The sequence below is a fragment of the Lampetra fluviatilis genome, chromosome 2 (assembly GCF_964198595.1).
Source record: "Lampetra fluviatilis chromosome 2, kcLamFluv1.1, whole genome shotgun sequence".
NCBI lineage: Eukaryota > Metazoa > Chordata > Hyperoartia > Petromyzontiformes > Petromyzontidae > Lampetra > Lampetra fluviatilis.
The window spans coordinates 12,150,045-12,170,263 of NC_136276.1; the positions used below are offsets into that span (position 1 = coordinate 12,150,045).

At 41.4% G+C, this 20,219-nt stretch overlaps 2 long non-coding RNA genes across 2 annotated transcripts; both read left to right on the forward strand.

Annotated features, from left to right (window-relative positions):
* The first annotated feature begins 12,328 nt into the window (after nucleotides 1–12,328).
* Nucleotides 12,329–14,613, forward strand: LOC144937810 (uncharacterized). Its single transcript, XR_013637780.1, has 4 exons — nucleotides 12,329–12,466; nucleotides 14,180–14,311; nucleotides 14,404–14,440; nucleotides 14,593–14,613. It is a non-coding gene; the product is annotated as an uncharacterized LOC144937810 (long non-coding RNA).
* A 3,154-nt stretch (nucleotides 14,614–17,767) lies between these two features.
* Nucleotides 17,768–19,868, forward strand: LOC144937815 (uncharacterized). Its single transcript, XR_013637781.1, has 4 exons — nucleotides 17,768–17,847; nucleotides 18,445–18,543; nucleotides 19,309–19,398; nucleotides 19,754–19,868. It is a non-coding gene; the product is annotated as an uncharacterized LOC144937815 (long non-coding RNA).
* Nucleotides 19,869–20,219: the final 351 nt, after the last annotated feature.

The following is a 20,219-nucleotide window of genomic DNA, read 5'->3' on the forward strand; positions in this document are numbered from 1 at the left end:
GTTGCCTTGGCCGTGTGTTTTGGGTCATTGTCATGCTGGAATACCCATCCACAACCCATTTTCAATGCCCTGGCTGAGGGAAGGAGGTTCTCACCCAAAATTTGACGGTACATGGCCCCGTCCATCGTCTCTTTGATGCGGTGAAGTTGTCCTGTCCCCTTAGCAGAAAAACACCCCCAAAGCATAATGTTTCCACCTCCATGTTTGACGGTGGGGATGGTGTTCTTGGGGTCATACGCAGCATTCCTCCTCCTCCAAACACGGCAAGTTGAGTTGATGCCAAAGAGCTCCATTTTGGTCTCATCTGACCACAACACTTTCACCCAGTTGTCCTCTGAATCATTCAGATGTTCATTGGCAAACTTTAGACGGGCATGTATGTGCTTTCTTGAGCAGGGGGACCTTGCGGGTGCTGCAGGATTTCAGTCCTTCACGGCGTAGTGTGTTACCAACTGTTTTCTTGGTGACTATGGTCCCAGCTGCCTTGAGATCATTGACAAGATCATCCCGTGTAGTTCTGGGCTGATTCCTCACCGTTCTCATGATCATTGCAACTCCACGAGGTGAGATCTTGCATGGAGCCCCAGGCCGAGGGAGATTGACAGTTCTTTTATGTTTCTTCCATTTGCGAATAATCGCACCAACTGTTGTCACCTTCTCACCAAGCTGCTTGGCGATGATCTTATAGCCCATTCCAGTCTTGTGTTGGTCTACAATCTTGTCCCTGACATCCTTGGAGAGCTCTTTGGTCTTGGCCATGGTGGAGAGTTTGGAATCGGATTGATTGATTGCTTCTGTGAACAGGTATCTTTTATACAGGTAACAAGCTGATATTAGGAGCACTCCCTTTCAGAGTGTGCTCCTAATCTCAGCTCATTACCTGTATAAAAGACACCTGGGAGCCAGAAATATTTCTGATTGAGAGGGGGTCAAATACTTATTTCCCTCATTAAAATGCAAATCAATTTAAAACATTTTTGACATGCGTTTTTCTGGATTTTGTTGTTGTTATTCTGTCTCTCACTGTTCAAATAAATATAACATAAAAATTATAGACTGATCATTTCTTTGTCAGTGGGCAAACGTACAAAATCAGCAGGGGATCAAATACTTTTTTCCCTCACTGTATAAGCACTGAATGAAGGAAAGCTCCAGGATTGGATAGACGAGCTTTGCATATCTTGAAGAAGTGACAGCAGCTGTTAGAACAAGTGAGTGGAGGACGTCACATCTGTGATGTCACCAGCATGCGGAAGCGTTATGCAATGTGCCTGCTGACGTCATCCCCCCCCAACCCTCCGCGTAGGCCGTGTATCCGCACAAATGCGCGGCTGGGGGGGGGGGTAAATAATGGATATATTATACTAAAACTAAACTATTAATTACCGTGCGAAGAACAGGTACGCCTGCTAGTAATGAATAAGAGCAATCAATAATTTAAATATAGTCGGATATCCCAACTCTAATAGGCAGCCAGGCTGTCGAATCTTGTGGCCTCCAGGGCAATGCACCCTTCACCCTCACGGCTGGCTTCCTGGTGTCATACTCTTAGGTTTTTTCGGTAAAGTCACGTAGGTAAAAAAAACTAGCCGGTGAAGCACATGCTCCAACTGCCACCTCTCAATGGATCTACTTTTGCCACTTGTGCCCAATAAAGTGTTTTTATTCCAGGCCCAATTTTCAGGGCTGCTTTGGTTTGATAATCATGACTTTATATTCTTGGTTCTTTCGGTAAAGTCACGTAGAAGGGAAATAATAAAATAATATACATATAAAAATGCAATTTTTTTAAATTGTTCTATATTTATATTCTTTTATTATTTCCCTTCTAAGTAAATTTACCGAAAGAACCAAGAATATGAATCCCTGCAGTCACGAAAGCTTTAAATCAAAATATCATGACTTTCTTACAATAAGTTTAGTTAAAAAGTGGCACTCTGGGAAAAGTATTTTTTCTTTCCATTAGCCATGGTGTCTGGCCTACTTGTACAGAACACGAAATTCTTGTCTGTAACTTCCTGGTCAACATTTTCAGATTACAAATTAACACATAGTTAACAAATATATTACTATACAGATGATATAAACACTTTAGACGTTGATCAATTGTCTATTAGTAATCAGCTCATTATTGTTGTGCATTTTCATAAAAAAAAATGGGAAACGGAGAGAGGCTAATATTCTCCAAGGGATAAATTAAGGTTTTATGAATAGTGGACACAGGGTAATGATTAATCAGTGACGGCCTGACAAATGATTACCCTGGCCGGAGACTGGAATAACACTGGGTGGACACCACACCTTAGCCTTAGTCTCGAGATTTTCCTGAAGTGAACAATACTGAAGAGAATAACGCCAAGGATCTTCACTTCAAAATGAATTGCCACGCGTTTGCTTTTCTCTGCGCTGCCCTGCTGAGCTCGACTTCTCTGATTGCATCAGAAGGTAATTGTTTGTTCCTGAAAGCATGTAACCAACTGTAATTTAAATACATGCTTGAAGAACCAGCATTAACATGAAAATATTTGTTGTGTCTTTTTTATATCAAACTTACCATGTCTCTTGAATTGCAAAATGACTTGCATAATCAAAACAGATCTAAAATATTTAGACTAATTATTTGGTGATATTGCAATAATAGTGATGTGCAAGGACAAATAAAAATAATCTCAATACATTTCTCAATAACACTGCCTTAAAAATAAATATTTATCAAACATATTTTAGGTGACATTTCAAGCAATGGCTCTTCTTCATATTACATGTGGTATGAAGAAGGCCCATTTCCCGAAACGTCACTTATATATTTCCCTTTGAAGACAGTATTATTGAAGAATGTGTTGATTTTTTCAGTTATTCTAAATGAACCATGATTCTTTACATTGCATTACCTGTAATAAATAACTGCGATGAGAGAAGCAGCAGGAGTGATCTCCCATTGAATAAGTAGGGCCCTGCGGTGGCGGACTGCTAACTACCTTGCCTGGTATACATGAGGCCATAGGTTCGATCCTGATCCTGACCCTGACTCCTGTATATTTGGAGTCTGTATGTATATCCCTGTGGTTGAATGGCTTTTTCTCCGGGTCCTCTGGTTTTTCCCTCCACTTTTAGAAAAATGCGTTTAGAGTATTTGGCTGCTATAAATGTCCACATAAGCCAATTCGTTTCGCTATCATTTGTGGCCAGGTTGCTTCTGAAAAAGAGCTATATATTTACATGTAAAAAATACATGTGTTAATATATTTTATATTTTTTAATTTTAAATTTTTTAAAAATTAAATACTTTTAATAAAATGTATGATTCTTTGGGATTTTCCAGCAGGCCTTAGCAACATGTGAAGGGGAGTAGAGTGAGATCCTGACCCTGACTCCTGTATATTTGGAGTCTGCATGTCTATTCCTGTGGTTGAATGGCTTTTTCTCCAGGTCCTCTGGTTTTTCCCTCCACTTTTAGAAAAATGCATTTCGAGTATTTGGCTGCTATAAATGTCCACATAAGTCAATTCGTTCCGCTATCATTTGTGGCCAGGTTGCTTCTGAAAAAGAGCTATATATTTACATGTAAAAAATATATGTTTAAATATATTTTTTAATTTTAAAATTTAAAAATTTTTAATACTTTTATAAAATGTATGATTCTTTAGGATTTTCCAGCAGGCCTTAGCAACATGTGTAGGGGAGTAGAATGAGATGAGAACAAGACAGTCAATGGGGAATTGTGAAAACACTAAGGGCGATCATGATGTTGACATGGGAAGGATTGTACTATGTCACTGCAAGCATTAAGTACAAAATCAGGCAGCATATCTACATATCTACATGGTCTGGTCATAGTGCACAGAAAATCCAAATGTAGTCTTCCGAAACAGTTTTTTGGAGTAGCAGTTACAACAGCTGCTGTGACAAAAAAGGTGTATTCAGATGTTAAATAATAATTGTAATAAGTTACAATATTGAAGCCCAGCAGCAAACATAACATATACCACTGAAGTTTTAAAATTGTTTTTATTACAACAGCATTTAACTTGTGGATATTTTTCATGAATGCAATGTTCAATGACCATTAATTGTGTGCATCTGGATTTTCCCCCACACACTTCATCAACCACCCGAATAAACAACAACCAATGGTGAAACGGCATCAATCACAGTGACCACGGAATGCATAACAGTCGACACGGCCTCAACCACAGTGGACACGGCATCAACCACATTGGTCACGGCATCAACGACAGTTTACACGGCCTCCACCACAGTGGGCATGGCAACAGCCACAGTTGACACGGCATCAACCACAGTTGACACCGCAACAACCATAGTAGACACGACAACAACCACAGCTGACACCGCAACAACCACAGCTGACACGTCAACAACCACAGTTGACACCGCAACAACCACAGCTAACACCGCAACAACCACAGCTGACACCGCAACAACCACAGTTGACACGTCATCCACCACAGAAAACACGGCCTCAACCACATTGGAGACGACAATAACCACATTTAGCACTGCATCCACCAGAGTTAGCACGATATGCATCACAGTTAACACGGCATCACCCACAGTTGACACATCATTCACCACAGTGGACACGGCATCAACCGCAGCGGACACGGCATCCACCACAATGGACACGGCCTCAACCACAGTGGACACGGCATCCACCACAGTGGACACGGCATCCACGACAGTGGACACGGCATCCACCACAGTAGATACGGCCTCAACGACAGCGGACACGGCATCAACCACAGCGGACACGGCATCCACCACAGTAGATACGGCCTCAACCACAGCGGACACGGCATCCACCACAGTGGACACGGCATCAACCACAGTGGACACGGCATCAACCACAGTGAACACGGCATCAACCACAGCGGACACGGCATCCACCACAGCGGACACGGCATCAACCACAGCGGACACGGCATCCACCACAGTGGACACGGCATCCACCACAGCGGACACGGCATCAACCACAGCGGACACGGCATCCACCACAGCGGACACGGCATCAACCACAGCGGACACGGCATCCACCACAGTGGACAGGGCATCCACCACAGCGGACACGGCATCAACCACAGTGGACACGGCATCAACCACAGTGGACACGGCATCAACCACAGCGGACATGGCATCAACCACAGTGGACACGGCATCAACCACAGCGGACATGGCATCCACCACAGCGGACACGGCATCCACCACAGTGGACACGGCATCAACCACAGTGGACACGGCATCAACCACAGCGGACACGGCATCAACCACAGTGGACACGGCATCAACCACAGCGGACACGGCATCCACCACAGTGGACACGGCATCAACCACAGCGGACACGGCATCAACCACAGTGGACACGGCATCAACCACAGTGGACACGGCATCCACCACAGCGGACACGGCATCCACCACAGTGGACACGGCATCAACCACAGCGGACACGGCATCAACCACAGCGGACACGGCATCAACCACAGTGGACACGGCATCCACCACAGTGGACACGGCATCAACCACAGTGGACACGGCATCAACCACAGCGGACACGGCATCAACCACAGCGGACACGGCATCAACCACAGCGGACACGGCATCAACCACAGCGGACACGGCATCCACCACAGTGGACACGGCATCAACCACAGTGGACACGGCATCAACCACAGCGGACACGGCATCCACCACAGCGGACACGGCATCAACCACAGTGGACACGGCATCAACCACAGCGGACACGGCATCAACCACAGCGGACACGGCATCCACCACAGTGTACACGGCATCCACCACAGTGGACACGGCCTCAACCACAGTGGACACTGCATCCACCACAGTGGACACGGCATCCACCACAGCGAACACAGCATCAACCACAGCGAACACGGCATCCACCACAGCGAACACGGCATCAACCACAGCGGACACGGCATCCACCACAGCGAACACGGCATCCACCACAGTGGACACGGCATCCACCACAGTGGACACGGCATCAACCACAGTGGACACGGCATCCACTACAGTGAACACGGCATCAACCACAGCGGACACGGCATCCACCACAACCTCCCCCAACACAGCCACAACCACGACAACCACCCCAACCACCACAGCTACAACCACCACAACCACCCCCAACACAGCCACAACCACCCCCAACACAGCCACAACCACGACAACCACCCCCAACACAGCCATAACCACCACAACCACATCGAACACAGCCACAACCACCACAACCACCCCCAACACAGCCACAACCACCACAACCACACCCAACACAGCCACAACCACCACAACCACCCCCAACACAGCCACCACCACACCCAGCACAACCACACGAGTGACAACTGCAGTTTTCCCAATCACTCAAGCGTCTACAACAGCAATAGGTAAGCTGCTTCTATTCTTAACATTTACATGTGCCACTTATCACCATGACATAAGGCCCCTTTGCATCCATGGTCATGAATATGTCATCCACGTGGCTTACTCGCAGGTGGAGTTATTTGGCTCTATACCAGGGGGTCGGCAACAGAATAATAGAAGTAATATTAAAACATCCTTTTTTTAAATCAAGCTTTAATGAAATGTACCCTACTCGTAATGGCAGAACTCCACGAGGCTTGCCATAACGTAAGGGACCGTGGCCAATTACAGCCAACGTCAGTTTACCGTGGACAATTAGACCCAAGGCGAAACATAACATCTAAAAAAGATTGTTTAAAATTTTTATTTTTTATTTTTTATGATAGAATATAGTATTGTCATCAATATGACACAAGTATACCAAGTTTGCAGTCGATAGCACATTGGGAAGTGGGTTAAAATTGAGTTACAAGATTTGAGGATATAACAACAGACAGCGTGAGTTAAATAAAATCGTGTAATAAAAAGAGGTTTTTTTTTTAATTCGGTAAAAAAACAACGCAATGTTTCTAGACGGTGGTCCCTAATAAATAATGTCACGACGAAGTCCTTAAAGAGTCGCATGGGGCTCCGGAGCCGTAGGTTACCGACCCCTGGACTCTACTTTAACCATGCGGTACATTGGGTCTTTCGGTAAAGTCACGGAGATAGGTTCAAAGAACCAATCTACGCGTTATTTTCTTTGAACCTATCTACGTAACTTGACCAAAAGACCCAAAGAATATGAATTCCTGCAGTCACGAAAGCTTTAGGTCAATATGTATACGGTACATACTTTATACTTCACCACGGTGGTCAGTTGCGAGCACTGACGTGAGAGATTTAGTGTGGGGTAGGGAACTACTGCATACCTGTCAACCCCTTATCAGTGCCCTACCTTATTACGCACCAACTCAGACCTTATTGGTAACCCCGTGCCCTTATAAATATCAAACTTCATCCTATAAAGTCCCATTACAAGGGAGAAACACAAATAGACCAAAAAAAATGTGTCCGTATGGACATGAAAACTCAATTTCCCTGCACAAGAATACAGGTAAACCGAATGGGTTGACACGGTATGGAACTGTGGATTTTTGCTCCTGGGGGCTTTTTGCTGCTCTGCTCTCTGCTGCCACTTCCATAAACCCACATCCAGGGTCGTACATGAGAAGAAATTCCTGAGAGAACCCCCTCGATCTGGTCCTCACCAACTAAGCCTCTACGTGCAAGGAGGAGGGGGGGTTGACGCCAGCATTGACACATATTTTTCCCTGTTTCAGCACGTTGATCTCAACAACGTTGGTTGAACGTTCCGTTCCTTACTTGGTGGCACTTGTCATGCGCGCCCCCAACAATACGTGCAGTGTGCTGTTTTAATGCGAAGCGGTACTGTCTCAGAGACACGGTGGTATCTCCAGAATCATAGAAGCACGTTGGTCTCCTCTGACCCCCCCCCCCCTAGTCTCACAGATGCGCAAATTGTGTTTTAGCGCCATTAAGGGGCTTATGAGACTCTATGCAATATTAAGTATAATGTACAGTTTCTAAAGTATTATTTATCATTAGATTGTGAATGTTACGAGTGTTGCTACAAACTTTGAGAGCACAATTAATGTTGTCTACGTATCCCACTTAGTTGACGGTGTTTGCAAAACGTCTTCATGCAAAGAATTTGAAGACTGCATACCGAAAAACAACAGACCGGAATGTAGATGTCATATCGGATTTTACAAAAAAAGCGATAAAGAAAAATGCTTGCCAGGTAAGAGCAAAATTATTGTCGACGAAATGCAATTTCATAAAAATCAACGTTTGTTTTGCTCACAAATTGAACACAAACAATGGCTAATATATTGATGTCACGAATTACAATCCCGTGGAACTCATTCGCACTGCATGGTTCGTTTACATAGGCTCCTTTTTTTCACTGTATAATTTTTTATGGTCATGCAATCACTTTTTTTTTATCGGATGATATCCACCCAATATTTTTTTTATTAAAATGGAATTCTCAAGGTACAATAGCTTTCGTTTTCGAATTCTTGCACACATTTGTGACTATGTACCCTACAATATTTCTTTAATTGTTAAATTAGAATAATTTAATCACCGACAAAAAATCGTGATGAGGATAATTCGTAAGGCAACATGTGTAGTGACTTGTTACATCACTACCGTGCGGGTCTACACACACACACACACATGACGTCACTACGTGTGCATGCGGGAATGACGTCACAGCCGGGTCGTGGGGCCTGGAGGCCGTGGTATCAGTACCACGGGGGTTGTGTGAGGCCGTGGCACTTTGGATGAACCCGACTGTACACGTGACTGGATCAAGGTGGGGGCCGGGGGTACCTTGGGGGCCACGTGGACAGAAGAAGAGCCTTCTCGAGAGTTCTCGAAGGTGGGCGTGGCCGGGGTGTGGCCTGGCCACGCCGAGGTGCATATAAGCAGGCTTCACACCTGGTGTGGGGCTGCTCGGGTCTGGGATGAAGATGCCTCGGGAAGATGCCTCGGGTCTGGGATGAAGATTCCTCGGGAAGATGCCTCATGAAGGGAAGAGTCAAGCCTCAAGTCAGCGTGGCCAAGCAGTAGCCCTCCTGGCTTGGTCACGCTAGTTGTATCAGAGTGTCAGTGTTAGCGAGGATAGGTCGGTGGTCACCACCCTATGTGCAGTGTTATCACATGTTGAGTAATGAATAGTGTTGCCTCCCTATTCCAGTGTGTGCGCCTCGATCGAACCATTACACATGTAATACACAATTGTATTTGAAGTAAATATCTTAAGGTGCATTACATATGACATAAAAAAACTACTTAATGCAGCGAATTCAATTGAACATAATAATTGTGTCAATTTCCTGAAAGGGAAAACTTTCAGACAACCTTCTACAAGATTATTTGATATTTTACTCTAATACTTTAACACCCAGAACCTTGAAGTACTCAGAGATCATTGCTATGTTTTACAATCATTAATTTGCTTTTGTTTTTAATGGGAAATATTAATTGTTGGTGGCATTTCATTCTATAATTTTAAATACTAATTAGTGTGCATTTCTTATGACTGGAATGTTGTAACATGAATATTACACATGTTTTCTGAATTTGTGTTTTTATTATTATTTCTTTTTAATCTTGCAGTAAAGGCATTTCCAAACACATGGCATACAGTTAATAGGGAATTCCATTCGCAAATGGCAAATAGAAGCTCAGATGAGTTTAACGAAATTGAAAACACCTTCCAGAAAATGGCAAGTATTGTTCTTATATGCCTTTTAACATCATATTGCATGCGAGGGCTTTTGCATACAAAATATTCTTTTCTATGAACAATTGTAATAATCTATAGAGGGTTTTTTGTTAGATCGCATAAATATAAATGTGTCGTTAAACCCGCCACCACCCGACAACCAAATCGTAAGGTTTGTCACGTCAACAACACGTGCCAATTGGTTACTACTTCAGCACACCGATGCATTGGAGAGTAAACCCACAACATTTACAATTCATGTACGACGTTTCGCCAGGAATTATAACTAGGAACTGAATAAATTATATTTCACAAAGTAATATGAGCTTATATTAAAATAGTAAACTTTATCAAATAGGTAAATGTAGTTTATATGTATGTGTACTGATAGTGTGACTGTCTATTCAAACAAAGTATTGTACATATTCTTTTGAAAAAAGCTAACAATTTTTAAAGACAACATGAACTTTAATATACTTGTATAGTATATTACTTTAGAGGCCGACCGAACCTGAATTTCTGGTTTCGGCCGAAAACGAAACCAGACCGAAAGTAAAAAATTGACTTTCGGCCGAATGGAGGGGGAAGAAGAGCGCCTTTTATCAAGGCGCTCTTCTTCCCCCCTCCAACCCAGCTTAAATATACGCTCCAAGCTTGGTGGTGTTTCATTCTTCACCTGAGGACGGCTGCTTGCGTTGTGGCTGAAACGTCGTGAGAATTATTTGATTATGTTTTATTTTTATTATTTTATTACTTCCCTTCTACGTGACTTTACCGAAAGAACCAAGAAGATGAATCCCTGCAGTCACGAAAGCTTTACATCGAAAAGTAAACCGAAAGTTTACTTTTTGGCTTCGGCAGAAACAGAAACTATGCCGAAAGAGGCCATTTGCAACTTTCGGTGCCGAAACCGAATTTCGGTCGACCTCTAATTAGCAGACCATGGTTGCGGCTGTAACCTCGCTTCCAAGCTGCTGCTGCTGACTTGTGTGTGTTTGCAGCCTATCGCATAGGATTGCCTGGCGCCGACTGACCGGCTGATAGGCAGAATGATAGACGTAGCACGAGCGTTATATTCTAAAAATAGATCTTCGGTTGACGAATGACGACCGAAAGTCAATATCAGTTTCAACCGAAACCGAAAGTAAACCAAAAGTTAAAACAAATTTCGGTCGGCCTCTATATGACTTTCATATACTATAAAGAAGTCTTACTGCACAATGTGAGCAAAAACTATTGTTATCGCTGTAGTACTGTAAATGTTAAAACAGAATGGTGGAAAATCGCATTGGTGATTCAACAAACAGTATTGTATTTTGCCATTGCATAATATCCCTGTTTTGTTGCAGTTTAAAAATAGGTTCGAAAACGTGACTGGCACGTACCTTAATGTCAGCGTCATCAATATAAGGTAATTGTCCATTCATTTTTGCTGCAAAGTGGAATTTTAACAACCTATGCCAATTTTGTAAACAAAGCATTGGCTCAAGACAGTGACAAAATACAGTACCATATTTTACTGCATAATTTATACAGTTGAAGACAATTCAACATACACAGGGTCACCTGGTTGAACAGCGTGGTGCATCACAACTCTGCTCAATCTGCCCAACCAATGTTCACGCTTTATTTAGATTTGCTCTATTATTCATATTTGTCTGAATATGTTGTTTAGATTAGAGTACGGGTATGTTGTTACCCCGTAACGAGTCTTCAGTTACTTAAAGTAGGTCATTGCAAATTTAATTCCAATTTAGATTTTCGTTATTAAATGTTGTTGAATCGGTCGGCTTAAATCGGACCCACAAATGTATTCAAATATATTACTGTGTTAAACAATATAGTTGATCAGTATCTCAAAGCTCCCTTTATATACACAACATACAACAACTAAATTGCACTAGACCACGAATTGCAGAACATTAATTATATGCTGTGCAGTATTGAGTAACGCAAAATCATAAACATTTATTGAAGTGATAAATAGTGCAATTATGAAGTTCAATGTTGGCATTTTCGCTTGGTCAATTACATATACAGTAATATATAATTATACAATTATGAAAAATGTTTGATAATAATAACTAACATGTAGAGTACCTAATACTGTACTTAATTCTAGATTTGAAGCTTTCGTGACTGCAAGGATTCATACTCTTAGTTTTTTCGGTAAAGTCACGTAGGTAAAAAATGAAAATAATAATAAAAATCACGACGTTTCAGAGGCAACACAAGTCTCCGTCATCAGGTGGGACCGTCACAGCTAAATTTACTGTCTCAAGTGAGGCGATACAGCAAATCTGGCTGTGACGGTCCCACCTGATGACGGAGACTTGTGTTGCCTCCGAAACGTCGTGATTTTTATTAATTTTAATTAATTTTAATTTCATTTTTTAACTACGTGACTTTACCGAAAAAACTATGAGTATAATACTGTACTGTGATAGAGTAGCTGGAATACAATATACAATAAGAGTGAGCCACTGGTGGAAATTCAACATTGTCATGGCAAGGATTATTTAATCCACGGAACAGCTAATGGTTGACGAATCTACCGTAATATATTTACGTAAACTATTACTATACTGAGCGCTCACTAACCTCTGACAATAATGTTTGTTTCTAACAGAAGTGGAAGTATCATAGTAGATTTTGTAATCATGTTTGAAATGGAATCTACCATTACGACTCAAGAAGTTGCCAACATAACCAATACTACAATAGATTGGTGTAATGGCGGCGCAAACTGTGGCAATATGACTTTCTCGCCGAAAATAGGTAAATATAAAATGAAGTGAAAATACAATGTACGGTTACGTAACACCTTTTTGATAATGTCATTGAGTTCCGCTGTTTTTTAAAATTATCGAATAACTTATACAGTACTGCATATAGAGTACTCTATATAGTACTAGTACTATGTAGTACTCTATAGTACTGTAGAGTACTCTATATAGAGTACTCTATCTAGTACTATGTAGTACTCTATAGTACTGTAGAGTACTCTATATAGAGTACTCTATATAGAGTACTCTATATAGAGTACTCTATATATAGTACTAGTACTATGTAGTACTCTATATAGTACTCTATATATAGTACTATGTAGAGTACTATATATAGAGTACTCTATATAGAGTACTCTATATAGAGTACTCTATATATAGTACTAGTACTATGCAGAGGTGGGACAAAGTCATTGTTATGCAAGTCGAGTCGCAAGTCATCAAATTCATGACTCGAGTCCAAGTCACATGACTCGAGTCCACATCTCATAGGTGGGACAAAGTCATTGTTATGCAAGTCCAATTCGAGTCGCAAGTCATCAAATTCATGACTCGAGTCTGACTCGAGTCCAAGTCACATGACTCGAGTCCACACCTCTGGTACTATGTAGTACTCTATATAGTACTCTATATAGTACTGTAGAGTACTCTATATAGAGTACTCTATATAGAGTACTCTATATAGAGTACTCTATATAGTGCTAGTACTATGTAGAGTACTATATAAAGGCAATCTTGTAAAATTCTACTTTTTATGGAATCAGTTTACAGTACTTACTGTTGTATTAAATGTGGCCCAGTGGTCAGCGCACGACACGGTAAAGCCAGCAACTTGGGTTCGAGTAATGGATATGACTAATATTAGTGGTGAGTGATATCTGAACTAATCCTGGGCTCCCCTTTCACAAACCTGAATGGACCAACGTAAAATGTTACCAATAAACCATGCCCAGCTTGATGTGGATAGGGGTGTTCATGCAACAATGGATTAACAATGGGCTGTACTTCACCTATAAAACCTCAAAATAATAATTCTGACAAAAAACTCATATGCTCTAATAATTAATTTCTTGTATGTTTTAAAATCGTGATTTATTTCATGGAAATGCTAGATTTGACTTATTTCACAAACAATTACATGAGTAATTTTTACTCAGGAGCCATTAAAGAAAATTAAAATGTACTTATATTTCTGAAAAACAGGATAACATTTTTCCAGTTATGAGAATTCCTATCAGGAGGTGGCATGATCTTAACAGCCAAGGGCACACTCTGTGACACAGGGTAACAAAGTTAACCAACAGGACCTCATTTAACATTTTAGATTTTTAGTAACCAGGTTTCATTCAAATGAGAGAAAAAAAATTCAAGGGAAATCTTCAGTGACACGTTTTAGTGACTAACAATAGGCTACCCTGTACCTACACGAACAGATCACATTCATCGTTGTATTGCATAATTATGGGGTTGCCCCCATGAAGATTTGCCCACTTTTCTTCATGACAGCATGAATTGTATTTCAGTATTTTATATTTTGTCTTCACATGCTTTTACAACTGATGGGAATTCTCATTGCATGGAGAGCGTGTTAGCCTGTCGCTTGTTTACTATGTTCTTTACAATGTGTTCATAAAACAATACTGTGATATTGTGTTTATATGACTGCTAACATGGGTCTTATATCATTGGACTTTCTTCCCACCAGCATTCACAATGTGCAGTGCAAATTTTTGCAATAATAAAACAACGAGATGCCAGAATGGTGAAAATGGAGTGACAAACTGTTACTGTAATGAGGGACTTGGAAGATACAACAATAATAGCTACAATTGCATTGGTAATTCCACTCACCAGCTACATTATTCCAATTCTAATTATATTATGCTATTGTTGTTTCTACAGTACTCTAATATTGTTTTTCCATTACAGCATGTCCAAATATCCTTGACGGTGACATATGTGAAGGGTAAGTGACATCAAGGACTTACACTTGGGAAATATGTTAATGTTTTTTCTCTTGAAAATTCTTAAATAATAATTACAAATATATGCACATGATGTAAATTTTACACGAGCCTTTCATGTAACACTAACGTAGAGTTTTGTCCATAATTGCAGATGTCCGTTTGGCTATAGTGGTCAAGACTGCAAAGATTGTGAGTATTTCATTTATTTCCACAATTTATTGTCACATGAAGTAGCAAACCATCACAACATGGAAAACCCTGGCTGTTCGATCTCCTGACAAAAAAGCACTCTCTTCCCTCTGAAGTTACAGATCACCTTTGCTGTTTTGCCCGAGACGCCCCCATATAGAACTCATTATTGCAACCTGTACATTTATTCAAATCTGCCCCCCTTGGATATCTACAGAGACCATCACTGGGCTGTTTTGATCCTAAAAGTCATTTTAAACAAATCCGCAAATTATTATCTCAAGGAACATTTAGCTTCCGAATTGCCACATTATTACTACTAAGAATTCAATTTTCTAAAACTGTTTGGTAAGAAGTATTTTTGCATTGCTGTCCTGGCCTTGCTGTGCGTTGCGTTGCACCACTATCCGAGTAGATAACCTCTGGTTCAATAAACCTTCAGAGCCAGGGTGAACATCCAACTCTAAACGTATTTAATGAAATGAACAAGGTAAAACCGATGGAAAAACACAGCACAAATACAGCATCTGTTAATACTTGGGAACATCAATACAATGAATGAACACTACAGCATCATAACATTGTCTTAAATAACTTGAAACTCAACAATATATCCTGGATGGACCAGGCACCTACATTAGTACTGAATAGCTATACAAGAGAATAAGCTACTGTGTTAAATAAGGGCATATCGTGTAATCACCATACTGAAGCCTAAATGTACAGCACTACACATAACACTGAACTGTGGATGAGATATTTCGTCATCCTTGCTCTCAAGATCGCAATAAGGTTGCATGGGTACAAGTCTGACTCGACGTATTCAATTACAAGTAGCATTCACAATAAGGCAAGTGGCAGGCTTCGTTGTTAACTAGGCCTCATATTTATCATAACAATTTAACAGCATTATACAGGCCATTATAACAGCATTCTTAGTATTATAAGAACATAAACGAACTTACAGACAATGCTTCTTAAAGTCCCACAATGAATAGATGCACCTGTCTTCACTGAGACGCTATTTGTGCCACCATTTTGTACTCTGTGTAATGGCTGACACCCTGCCGCGTGGCTGGGAGAATCTTAAATCGTAACTTCCTGGTCACGTGACCAAATTCAACATAAAAACTGGAAATTCCTTTGTGCACACACCCCCACACCTGCCGTGAGGCAGAACAGTTGCTCTTCCACATTTCTGGAATCACCATGCTGTTCATCTACTGCTTGGTTCCCTCCCTCCCCTCCCCCTCTTTACTTTCCTCCTAAACCAAAGCAAAGAGGCTACTTGAACGTGTACTGAACGTCTTTTGGCACCTCTTGCGCCCACGTGTTTGCACTGTCTTTTATAATTTATTTGTCATGTCACTGTTAAACTAAATAATAGAGCCTTCTTTGCTTAAAGAACAATACATAACAAAGTACTAAACGTAGAAGGGAAGTAATATTTTATTACTTCCCTTCTACGTGACTTTACTGAAAGAACCAAGAAGATGAATCCCTGCAGTCACGAAAGCTTTAAATCGAATAGTACTAAACTTTCAACCAATCATTGACATTTACACTTCGACCTCCCCCCCCACCTAATGCAATATTTTATACGTCTTGTTTATTCTCATCTGCTCCATGTTTGTACAGTCTAATGTTCTCTATTGTAACATTACTACGGTATATAACGTATATAAGTCAGTGTGCATGATTCAATGCAAGTGTCGTGAACATGACAATCAAATTTAATCGATGACAAAAATTTATCGTGACATGTCCAACAAGCCAGAATAAAGCAAAACATGAGCACAGTAAAAATGCAATGTGTTGTGTGTTCTTCTTGTAGTTTATGTGCTGATATTACTGATATTGGGTATCCTCACTGGTGTCGTGATTATCATCACCGCTGCCATAACAGCAAGGGCCATCATTTACAGGTGAGAGGAGCTTCACGACACTGCATTTACATATTCTACATAGAAAACGAATTTCTTTAAAACATTTTGTGTTTAGTTTGTTGTCCTTCCCCAACACCTCCAATTAGCACGGTTGGCTATGTACGGTGCGAAAGAAGTTCAACATACATTAACGCGTGTCCCGCACACTGGAACAACAGTAACATTTGACACAGTATTCACTGATTATATTTAAAGGTGTTCTTGTCTGTCATTAGCCACCATGATTTTCTTGACCGCAATAAACTCGGTACTAATCTTTGAGCAACAGATTACAGCCAAGGGATGGAACACACTTGGGATTTCTAAACCGCAGTACACATCGCACCTGTTGAGCCTTTTACAATTCGTTTGAAAAAGTAGAAGGTTCCTCAACTGGACAAACGCGGTAGCCTCATATTACACTGGTTTTCAGTCCAACGTTCAGTGCCAAGCACAGTCAGGGACACATTGATTTGCGTGCAAATTTTTCAATGCTTTAACATCATGTGCACCTGTATACAAATGCATATGCTTTGAAGGCAACGTTCAGGCACATTGAGAAACGACATGCAAACACTGAACTCTAAATGCATTACTGTACAATAGTGCCCGTTGCTTCAGCGACTCCTTTTACGCTACACAGTTGAATCACACTTTTGTATTTGAACAATGGACACCGTGCTCATATTGTCATGCGCTACCACCACAGTCACATGTTCACCTAGCATCAGGCACATGGCGATGATGATGAGAGTGTTGCCCTGTCTATAACCCTAGCGAGGTCCGCCACAGTGGACAGCTCCTCCAGGACCTGACAGGCCAGTGGATGCTACATGGTCTGCATTTCGCCAGAGTTATGTGTGTCAGTGTCGTGAGAGTAGCCCCACTTCCGAATACTTACCACCACAAATTTGTCCCGGGTATGAGGTTAACTGCATTGGGTGGCGATGGTGTCACCTAAAAAGCACTTGAGGAAGGAAAGAGGAAACGCCACAACCACTCTTCCACATTATGGCTCAAGAATGATAGTGTGGAGTGTGTTGAAGGGAGGCGAGTGAGATCGGGTGGAATGAAGGAAGTTTGAGCCATGGGCCTGCCCTTGGGCAGAGAATGTGATGCGGCCTTGCTTTGCCCCGTATACTACTCACGTTGTACATTACGCAGTCAATGCAACAAAATCTCACCCATTTTCCCCGTGCTGCTCGTTTTGCAGAAAACGCCTATCCAAGGGGCAGAAAAATAAAAATCATACGCTGGAGCTCAGTGACTATATGGAGTACAATCAATCGAAGGTAAATGGCAACTGAAATGTAATTGTACAGTGTGTTATATAATTCGATATTTTAGTTCACAACCAAATGTGTATAAGAATCACTATTGCAGCTAAGTTGTCATGAGGAGAACACGATGCTTGGGCATCGTGCATTCACATTGAGAGCCCCTACAAGTGGACAAAATAATATTTTAAGCATGCACAAGAATCCTACCAAATTTGTATTATGATTTTATGTTTTAAAGGCCTTTCCTTGAGGTTTGTGTAAATAAAAGTTACATTCTTTATGCTAATACATGACGATAAAAAAAGATGGTGTTCTTTTGCTAGTTTTCACATGCATCAATAATAAATAAATAAAAACGCGCCAGTTTATATTTTAGGCTGCACTTGGATAATGCAGGTATCATGAAAAAATATTTAAATAAATAATGTCATTGTTTGCGGACAACATATTTTCCAGTCTTGTCATATTAGCAATTGCCATTGTATATGAGATGACAGGAGTTAAATAATGATCTGTGTGCTTGTTCACCACTGCCAATGCAGCATCACTAAATAATTTGTACATTAGTTGATTTGGTCATGTCTGGCCACCGTGTGTCATCCTTTGCAGGGCTCACGAAATGGAATTTCAGGATTCTCGAATGAGGTGTGCTCCAAGGAGGAGGACACATACCTTCCTTTTGTCTTCACACCGGTTGCCCTGAGCGAGGTACTTTATATACAGTATGTGGTTTAGGATTGTCGGTCGTGGGGGTTGTTTAATCATACTTCACCACGCTGGTCAGCAGAGGTGTGGACTCGAGTCATGTGACTTGGACTCGAGTCAGACTCGAGTCATGAATTTGATGACTTGCGACTCGACTTGGACTTGCATAACAATGACTTTGTCCCACCTATGAGATGTGGACTCGAGTCATGTGACTTGGACTCGAGTCAGACTCGAGTCATGAATTTGATGACTTGCGACTCGACTTGGACTTGCATAACAATGACTTTGTCCCACCTCTGCTGGTCAGTACGGGTAGCTTAAGGGAACACATTTTGTCTCGCCTCCTGATGAGGACCTGTCTGGAACGGGTGCCCCTATAGAGCATTGTCGCCCGTGTCTTCAGGGTTCTGAAGAGTTGCCAAGGCAGCAGCTGATTGAATAATAGGTGTGCAACGATGAGATGAGTTACTATGCAGGAATAAGTTGAATTGTGGCATTGTGGGACCGTGAGGAATTGTGATGACATCAGGAGGGCCTTCATCCAGCAGTGGAGAAACGATGATTGATGAGATGATACTATATGTAAAAGTTAGGCTGTCGCAATTAATCAGTATGTCCTTATACATCACTGCCAGCGCTGCTCCTCTGCAGGTTTTATTTCACGCGACGCTTTATTTCATGTTCAGCGTTGAGATCCTTTGAAATTCTCAATTCCTAACCAAGGTCAATCGGTGTGCATGCGTTCGTTGTTGTTGGTGTGTACAGCCCCTGAAGCGCATCCCCAGGATTCAGCTGAACGACTCTTCAGTGGGTACAAATTCAACATCAGCATCTCCCGTGCCTGATATTAGCAAGGTACCAGTTTATCTCTCACCATTGAGATAACCAGCACCGTTTGCCCATTTCAAAATGCCATGTAAAATGCTTCGCCACAATTATAGCAATCAAACTTCACCAATTAACGAGTTATTTCAATTGTGGGATGCTGATACCAATGTTTTACCTCCGTTTAGAGGAATCTATATGTTGTAAAGAGCATTGCTTTTATAGGTAGTTTACTTATTTTGTTGCAGTGTTTAGCAAAAGTCAACTACTTGACTATATGAATATTGACCATGTGATTTAACATTAGCAGTGTCTTGTATGTATGTATGTTGAACTTCTTTCGCACCAAACGTAGCCAGCCGTGCTAATCAGAGGTGTCTTTCAGGTACCACAGAACAAGGGTGAAAGAGATGACGTGGCATCTATCTACACGCCCGGTGGATCGTCCACCTACTATTAGGCTAATGGCAGCAATTCAGCAGCATCGGACAGTAATTCAAGTTCTGCTTTAACGGGTGATAACAAAAAAATCACAAAATTCAGAAAGGCAAACTGGCACTGTCCAAAGATAATTCTGGATAAACAAAAACAGCCCTGCTAATTGATGTCACTCAATTGTTGTCGTTGAAAATTAAAACAGCAACTACCCGTTTGCTAAACACAACATATCTCAAGTTCGGGTGAAGGTGAATAACATCTTAAAACATTCAATGTAGTACAAAGCAATACGTGGCTAGAATTCTTTAACGCAGTTAGAAGTTTGACGTGGCACAGCAACCTAAACAAATGGGAGACACTCTTACTACAGTACAACATAAAAACATCCCATTCTGCACTACAACCCTTTATCT